The following is a 9,358-nucleotide window of genomic DNA, read 5'->3' on the forward strand; positions in this document are numbered from 1 at the left end:
GGATTAGTCTCATATAACCAATCACCTAATTCAGTCGTCTAGCCTTAACACTTTCAAATATATTGACTACGAAAAATTCCAGTTGTATGGGAAAGTGAGTTCAGAGAAGTACGTGAACTAAGTTTAGTAAAGATATATCGATTTTTGCTCAAGTTATCGTGTTAACGGCCACGCGAAAGGACAGATGGTCGACTGTGTATAAAAACTTGGCGTGGCTTCAACCGATTTTGCCCATTTTCACAGAAAACAGTTATCGCCATAGAAGCTATGCCCCTTCCAAATTTCAAAAGGATTCGTAAGTTTTTGTTCGACTTATGGCATTAAAAATATTCTAGAAAAATTAAATGAAAAAGGGCTGGAGCCATGTTTTGTATTTTGTTGCACCATATCATTACTGGAGTTGAATATTGACATAATTTACTTATATACTGTAAAGATATTCAATTTTTTGTAAAAATTTGACTTAAAAATCCCGTCAGGGTCATTTCGGGACTATTAGGGGGATAATTTAAGGACCTTTCCGGCATCATTTCTGTATAGTTTTCGGGATCTGTACGGGAACCCACCGGGGTAATTTCGGGACTTTTTGGGACTATTTCGGGATCATTTGTGGACTATTTAGGGGTAATTTCATGACTTTTTCTGTATTATTTCGGGATCATTTGGGGACCCTTCCGGCATCATTTCTTGATGGTTTGCCGGATCCATCAGGGTCATTTCGGGATCATTTTGAGATCATTTGGGGACCCTTCCGAGGTCATTTCTGGATCCGTCCGTGATGCCGTAGGAGTCATTTCGAGATTTTTTGTTACTTTTTCGGGATAGGGTCCCAAACCCTACCGGGATCATTTCTGGATCTGTGCGGGATCCCATCAGGGTCATTTCCGGACTATTTCGAGATCATTTTAGAACCCTTCCGGAATTATTTCTGTATAGTTTTCGCGACCTGTCGTGGATCCCCTCGGGGACATTTCGGAACTTTTTCTGGACTATGTCGGGATAATTTAGGAACCCTTCCTGGATATTTTCCAGATGGTTTTTGAGATCCGTCCGGGAGCCTGTCAGGGTCATTTCGGAACTTTTCCGGGACTATTTCGGGATCATTTTAGTACCCTTCAGGGATCATTTCTGTGTGGTTCTCTGGATAAGTCTATAATCGTGTCGTTGACTATTCCGGGAACTTTTGGAGACCCATTCGGGGCATTTCTGGATGGTTTTCGGAATCCGTCCGCGATATCGTCGGGGTCATTTCGGGACTTTTTCTGGGTAATTTCGGGAACATTTAGGGATCCTATCAGGTTATCAGCGGGCGGTGCTACGCCCACTGTCCAAAATTTTACTAATTTTCTGTTCTGCGTCATATGGTCAACCAACCTACCAGGTTTCATCGCTTTATACGTCTTTGGTAATGAATTATAACACTTTTTCATTTTTTCGAAATTTTCGATATAATTAGCGATTAAATAGCGATCTGAGATGAGTTCCCACGAACCTACATACCAAATTTCATTAAGATACCTCAAAATTTACTCAAGTTATGTAACGACAGCCTGTCTCCATACTGGCTTAAATGAGTGGCAGAGTGTATATGCGTCTATGTGTTTATGTGTTTTGTGTCCAGGTCCGTGCCGTGGCCGCAATGTTGCCATTAAAATAATATTAACAGAATAACATTAATATTGACAACATTGTACCTATAGTGAACACAATGTTGCAACGGAAATAAGATGTTGCGCTTGGCATCATGTTGTTATAATAAGTAAAATTTCACCATGTTGCTAACAACCTAGCAGCCTTGACGAATGATATGTAACTATGTGTTTGTTCTGTTCGGTATTATGTATGTGGATGTGTATTTGTGAAAGGCTATGAGCGTGTGAGTGCGAGCGGTCAAGGCACGAACCAAATGTATATGTGTAGGTGTTCGTTTTGTGGAGCGGTAAGCGTATGGATGTATGAGTGCATGATTGTATAGATGGAAAATACGGGAAAGCCGAAAAGAAGGTTTAGCATGTATAGGTAGGAATTTTCCGTTTCTGGGTAACGTTCCTTACCACGGCGGTGGCTATAAGAAGGGGAAAACTGAGTCAACGGGCCAAAGTCTTGTTTTAACAGTGTCCAGTGCAAGTCTAGTGGTGATATTCAAAAGTGAAGTGCGCGCTTTTAAACGAAAGTGAAAAAAAAACAATAAAAAAAAGTTCACAAAGTTTGCAGTGCGCGAATTTAATCGCATTTTTGAAAATTTGTGCGTGTCGAAAGTTTCCGCGGTACGTGCAAAGAGCTGGAAGCAGTTTTCTGCCAACAAATTCTGCAAGAGGTAAGAACACATAATTTTTTTTTTACAGGCATGCTTGACTGGAGCTGGGCAAGCCAAAAGAAAACTTGCATTGTCGTTTACGCTCCGACATGCAAATATAGGTATGTAGATGAGTATATGACTGTGCAGACAGGAAATCCATAGGCAACTGTGTATAGGTACATGTACATAAATACGCTTTTACCTCTGAATTTTCTAACTAGATTTTCTTTTGCATTTAATTTCAGCACGCAATTGATTTTTCTGTGGAGAAGACCCACTGGGCACGGTTCTTGGCGGCGTACCGCCCAAAAACAAATACATTATACTTGGCGAAATACCGCCCGGCAACAACAACCACGCACTACACTACATTTTTAATTTGGTGGCGCACACCACAACAACAACCACTACAGCACCTTTTTTATTGGCAATATACCGCAACAACCACAACCGGTATTTATTTTTTTCTTGGTGGCATAACGCCCAACTACAACTACATCACATTGGCGACATACCGCTCAACACCAACTATACCATCTCCACTTCATCGGCGGCGCAACGCCAGTTACAAGTACTACCTTTTTTTTCTATTGGCAATTACAATTTCCACCATCGGCCACATATTTTGTCATCGGCAATATATTGCACCACAACAACAACTGAAACAACATACCTCATTTGGTCTCTTAGGCGGCACAAAACGGATACCACAACATTACATGTTCTTTGACAGCTCACCATTTTCTTTCACCAGCCACCACACATCGTTCTCTTATTTTGGCATCGGCGGTGCAACACCAATAACAGGTACGATACCTCTTACTGTTGACCATTACAATCACCACCTGCGACATAAGCAGTAGCAGCGATATAACACTTTTACTGTTGGCGGCCACATATTGTATCAGCAATATATCACCACAACGACAACAACACCATCTTCATTCACCAACCAGCCCGACAAATTAATTTTTTTACCATCACCCAGCTAAGAAGTTACAATATAAGGAAGTCTAAAGACGGTATTAGCGGAGGTCATTTCCAACAACCAAATCACACTACAACGGCAGCAGCAGAAAACCATCGAAACTTAACTTCAACAGTCTTTTATTTTGCACCTTTTGTATTTTTCTTGCATATCGTTTATATATGTATCTGTTCATATGTATATTCCTTTTTTTATGTAGATTTTTGGTAGGAAAAAAAAAAGCTAAGGGCGGGGATCGAATGGTCTTTAGGTCTGCGCTTGTTAGTGGGAAAATTGCGCTAAGCAAATTTTTGATAAGGTCTAAATAATACTTCACTTTGTTTTTTTTTTTTTTAATATTTTTTTTCACTCTGCTCTTTTTGTTAATTTCTTAGATTAATTTTCCTTTTGCAATTTTCCTATCTTTTGACATTTATTTGGATTCTTTTATTTTTGATTCTTTGCGTTTCTTTTGTGGCTAGTTACTATATTTTAAGTACACCGATCTTTATCAGTGTGCTCTGCCTATAGCCGCACTTCTGCACATGCGTTTTTTTTTTTTATATGTCATCTCGATTAGACCGCGGCTAACTCGAAATTATGGAATTTTGAACTTTCTTTCTTTTTTTTTTTGCTGGCACAAATCACACTTATATATATTTGCCAGGATGTTTCCGGCAAACTTACCCTTATCCTTCCGGCACTAGCATTAGGGATTTGCTTATAAGCACCCACATAAAATTGTTCAATTTCTTGCATATTTATTTTTTTACGAGTTTTTTTTACCCACGTTTTTTTTTTATATTGCCATCACGACTATACATTTATTACTATCTATACGCTCATTAGCCAAGATCGTAAGTGAGCGATCTTAATCAGTGTTTGAGCGTGGTCATATGTACATATGTGTGTTTGAGTGTTTCTCTCTTTACATCACGCGGACTCAACTGCAGCGGCGCCGTTGGATGAGAAGAGTAACTTGGTGAGTGTTTTGAGTGAAACATTGTAATTTATCAAAATACAACTAGTATGTACATGTGTTAGCACAGATTCTTGCTCTTGCAAAAGTAGAACAGGAATTAAGCTGGAGTCATTGGTGCCGTATGTCGTATAGCTGTATCCGTATCCCTAACGTAATCAGCTGTTTATCGTTACGACGGTAAACCAAAACCCAATTGGTTGGCTACGATACGGTAACGACTTTAGCGGCACCAATAATCGATTGCATTGATTCTCATAAGGTTGGTCGAATCAGCTGTTAAAAGGTTACCGATACGGTTACCGATAAAGCACCAATGTCTCCAGCTTTAGCAAATCAGAAAAATAAAAACAGATTGCAACGAACATATGTACATGCATGAAAAACGTCACAAACGTACATTTGCACTTACGTACATACCTTTTGTTTTCATAAACATATAAATTCTTTTGCTTTGATGACCTACTTTTGCGTTGTACATATTTGATCTTATGTTTACTTGAGCGGTTGCGGTAGGTCAGGGATTAGGGCACTTGATTTTTTTTTTGTTCGCCCTCTTATTTTATTTTATTTGAATTTGTATCTTTAGGATTTAGAATTAGCTCCTATTAATAATAGTGCATTAGGGTGGCCCTAAAACTTTAAATTCTATATTTGAGTTCAGACACTTTGTCTATTAGTCATAGGTATATTGTATTGCATTGAATTTGAAATTTATCTACTTCTTCCTGCATTCCCATGAATTTGTAATGTTAGCTAGTAATAAAGTTCAGCATTATATTTGAGCATTTTTTTTCTTTGAGTAAATAGACACATTAGAAATTGATACTAGTTAAGCCTTTTGGAATCCTTGGCAAATTATTTTGTAGTAAACTTTGAGTTCAAAGTTTTGTTGAAATTATTGAACTGGTAGTAGGGTATTAGTTGGTAATTTGGAAACCAAAAATTTTGTAAATAAATTATAAGAATTATGTTTGGATGAAATTTTAATACATTTATTATGCAGGGCTAAAGTTTTAATTTTGGTGTTGGTGCTGCGCTTGTGCGCGGAAAGGCTAGGTGAAGGTGAGTATTTAGGGAAAATGACTGAGTGACAGGGGACAGACTAATGTCAGGTTTGGGGGCACTGTAAGTAGATAGGGGTCAGCACAGTGCCCACGGTGCGGTGCAAGTTGCACTGCAGAGGGAGGGTAGACTCCACCTGACAGGACAGGCCTTCATCTTTTCCCCCTCTTAACTGTGCCCCTCACGTATGTTTCTATCGTTTTCAGCTTTCCCTTCTTTTTCTCATCTTGCAGGTATGAACTCCTATTTTGTTCATGTGGCTGCGGGTGAGGACGGTGGTGAAATGCCCCGCCCAAGACGACGAGCTAGCCTGGGCCCGCAAGCATACTTCCTTGCCGCCGCTCCTCGCCACCCAAACAGTCAGCCACGTAACAGTTATCGTGTTTACGGACAGACGGACGGACGAACATTGCTAAATGAATTTCTTTTTGCGCCCAGATCATTTTGATATATAGAAGTCTATATTTATCTCGATTAGTTTATGTCGTTACGGGTTACCGTTATACGAATAAAATTAATATACTCTGTGAGCTCTGCTCAGCTGAGTGTAATAAGAATATTGTATTAGAGTTTAAAAAACTATAAAATCCTTAAGAATTTGCGTACGGGTAGAAAGAGGACTTATCCGACAGTACGTGTAGGCGAAGAAAAGAGGCTTGTCTGATAGTGCCCGTAGAGGTACGAGGAGAATATGTCCGACACTACACGTATGGATACAAAAAGGGTCTGTCGGACACTTCCCATAGGGTTACAAAGAGGAAGTGTCGAACAGTACAGAAAGGATCTGTCTCCGACAGTACCCGAAGGTGTACAAAGAAGACGTGTCGAGAACTACCCAAAGGGGTACAAAGAAGTACTGTCGAACAGTCCGTACCCGTGGGGGTATAAAGACGGCCATTCAGACACTACCCGTTCAAGCATAAACAGGTACAATTGGGCTCTCCATAGGACATGCTCAAACAAAAGGGCCACTCCAACCCATATAAAGAGATCAGAACTTGCTATAGTCGCATAGGCCTTTGCGACTCGTCCTGGATTCATACTAGACTAGTCGAGTTTTTTCAGGGTTATTAAATGTACGCTTTGTTCTTTTCATAAAAATATAAAGCTAATATAACGAGAAATTTCTATAGAAATGTTATCTGAAAAAGCTGTGTAAACATTTTGCATTCATTAGGCCTAATGATTAGGGGCATTGAAATTTTAATTAGCCACTTCCAAACAAAAATTTACTGAAGGTTAAATGGGTTGAGTGAAAAAAACAAGTAAAATTTTCCATTCTTTAATTCAAATGAGGAAATGTTTTTATTGTTCAAATTCCTGGAATCTAGAAGGAAACGTGTTTGCTTATTTTTTATTCACACACCCAATTATGTATAAATAGCGTCCACAAAATTGATCTTGGTGTACTTTATACTTAAAAAGCGGTGGAAGTATTCTTAAACTATAATGAATTTTTGCAATAATTTCGCGATCGTGTTTGTCATGCTAAGCTGGTTTTTGACTTATACGAACTCGGAATATCGCATAGGAGGTGGCCGTAATTGGAATATAAAGGATAGTCCTTATTTATTTAGCAGTTTGCGTGGTAGATTTCGATAAGAACTTGTTCGCTGTTGAAGCTGGTGTAACTGATTTACGTGATACAAGCGATCTTGTGCAATGGCGGGTTGTGCAAGATTTATTTAAACCATGTAAACATATGGATATTGCTGTGATGAAAGTGTATGAAATGTTTAACCGTGTTGAGAAAAGAGTAGACACAATACAAATTTCCGATTGTTTATTTGAAATCCCCACACAAATTCGGGTTAGTGGATGGGGTTGGACATATGAACAAAATGGGGAGACTTCGAATATACTCCAATCTACTCTCTTGTATACATTACAATATAGGAATTGTGTGACTCGTTATAGAACGGCAGGAATAACTTTGTCACAATCAGTGATTTGTGCTGGTTATACAGCTGATGTGTGCTTTGAAGATTTTGGGGCACCGGGCGTTGTGAATGGACAACTTAGGTCGGTGGTATCATATAATCGCGGTTGTGAGAGCTGGATTTATCCGACTGTTTATACAGTTATATATAATACAGAAGTTCTAACCTTTTTAAATGATGCAACGACGCGATGAGGTCTTAATTGCAGGGTGTTGGTGTAAATCGACTACTGAGTGGAAAATCACCATAATTATATATATATTGTAAACATTTATATGTATATATTGTAAACATGCAAAATTTACATTATCTTATGTCACCCTTTCTAAATAAACGTTTATTTGGCTATTTTTAAAGAAAAACATTTCTATACTTGAACAATTTCTAACAATTTAACGTAATTCAGCAATTGTTTGAATTTGGTTAGCTTTTGATTTTGTCAAATTGTTCCAGTGCAATTATTGTATTCTTCCAAGAGATTTTGCTTTGCTGTTGTAAAAAAACGCGCTTATCGGCACATAACCAGAGTTGGGATCAGCGTAATAAAGTTTGAGTGACAACACTGCTCGAACTTAGGTGAGATGACATAATCAAGATCTTGTTCAAAGTGCCAATGAGGCCTTAGTTTGTAATGGAATAAAGTAGTCCATCTTTATTATTTTCGCAAAATTAATGTGTCTTCTAAAGGAAATTCAATACATTAGCTAATTTGAATGGAATGGTGTTCAAATTGGGCGAAATCGAGGGATAACAGATCTTCTTTATTCGATATCGAAAGTTTCCAAAAATTGGAAAACTGACACATTGCATTTAAAGATAGTGTTGAAGTGGTAAAACTTGGCGAGTAGATCAACTTTATGACCAAATCGTGAAAACTTAGTAAAAGGTGAAAGGAACATCGGATTTAGCGTTTAAAAAATGGGGATAAAAACCGCCCGCCATAACAGGGCCATTCCTGTGGTAAAGCGGTCATTACTTCCCGAGGTGGCCTAATATCGGGAAGGCTCCCTTCAAATACAGCCGAAAGTACCCCCTGGCTGCAAATCATTCAATAGGCATAGTCCGCACAACACCCTGGATTAGGTGGTTGGTAGTTCTTGGCCACCGAAATCCCGCGGCCTCCTATGAAGCGAAACGGCGTAGGTGCAGGCCCTTAACTACTCAGCTTCAAAGTCGAGCACTATTGAGTTCGGCTAAGCCCTCACACCGAAGACAAGATGCCTGCTATACGGAAGGCAAGGTAGGATTACTCCGATAATGTTTGTGGGGCTGTTAAAATAAATATGTGTGTATGTACATATGTATATAAAGTATTTAAAGATAAAAAAACGATGATATAAGATTGGCGTATAAATTGAGGGTTAAATGACAGACAGTTTACTTCAATTACAGTTGATTGAAAAAATTTCAAAAGGGGCGTGGCTCCGCCCTTTTTCATTTAATTTGTCCAGAATACTTTTAATGCCATAAGTTGAACAAAAATTTACCAATCTTTGTGAAATTTCGTAAGGGCATAGCTTCTATGACAATAACCGTTTTGTGTTTGAAGCTTTGGTCAGTTTTTATACACAGGCGACCGTCTATCCTTCCGCTCGGCCTTTCACACGATAACTTGAGCAAAAATCGATATATCTTTACTAAACTTTGTTCACGTACTTTTCTGAACTCACTTTATCTTGGTATTAAAAATGGGCGAAATCCGACTATCACCACGCCCACTTTTTTGAAATCGAAAATTTCAAAAAAAGAAAAAATGCCATAATTTTATACCAAATAGGAAAAAAGGAATGAAACATGGTGATTGGATTGGTTTTTTGATGAAAAATATAACTTTAGAAAAAACTTTGTAAAATGGGTTAGACAGTTACCATATAAGGTACGTGGTATTACATATTAAATAAATTTGCGGTACCCGACAGATGATAATCTGTGCCACCTTAGTCCACATTTTGGTCGATATCTCGAACAACTAACCACTTCCTTTTAAAACCCTCTTTAATACCTTTAATTTGATACCCATATTGTACAAACACAATATAGAGTCACCCCTGGTCCACCTTTATGGGATATCTCGAAAAGGTGTCCACCTATAGAACTAAGGCCCACTC

The 9,358-nt window shown here is 38.5% G+C and overlaps 1 long non-coding RNA gene across 1 annotated transcript; it reads left to right on the plus strand.

The window, feature by feature from the left end:
- Positions 1 to 2,118: 2,118 nt before the first annotated feature.
- Positions 2,119 to 5,229, plus strand: LOC137242742 (uncharacterized). The gene is made up of 2 exons (XR_010950354.1): positions 2,119 to 2,317; positions 2,545 to 5,229. It is a non-coding gene; the product is annotated as an uncharacterized lncRNA (long non-coding RNA).
- The last annotated feature ends 4,129 nt before the right edge of the window (positions 5,230 to 9,358 follow it).

Source organism: Eurosta solidaginis, chromosome 2, assembly GCF_040869045.1.
Source record: "Eurosta solidaginis isolate ZX-2024a chromosome 2, ASM4086904v1, whole genome shotgun sequence".
NCBI classification, from domain to species: domain Eukaryota; kingdom Metazoa; phylum Arthropoda; class Insecta; order Diptera; family Tephritidae; genus Eurosta; species Eurosta solidaginis.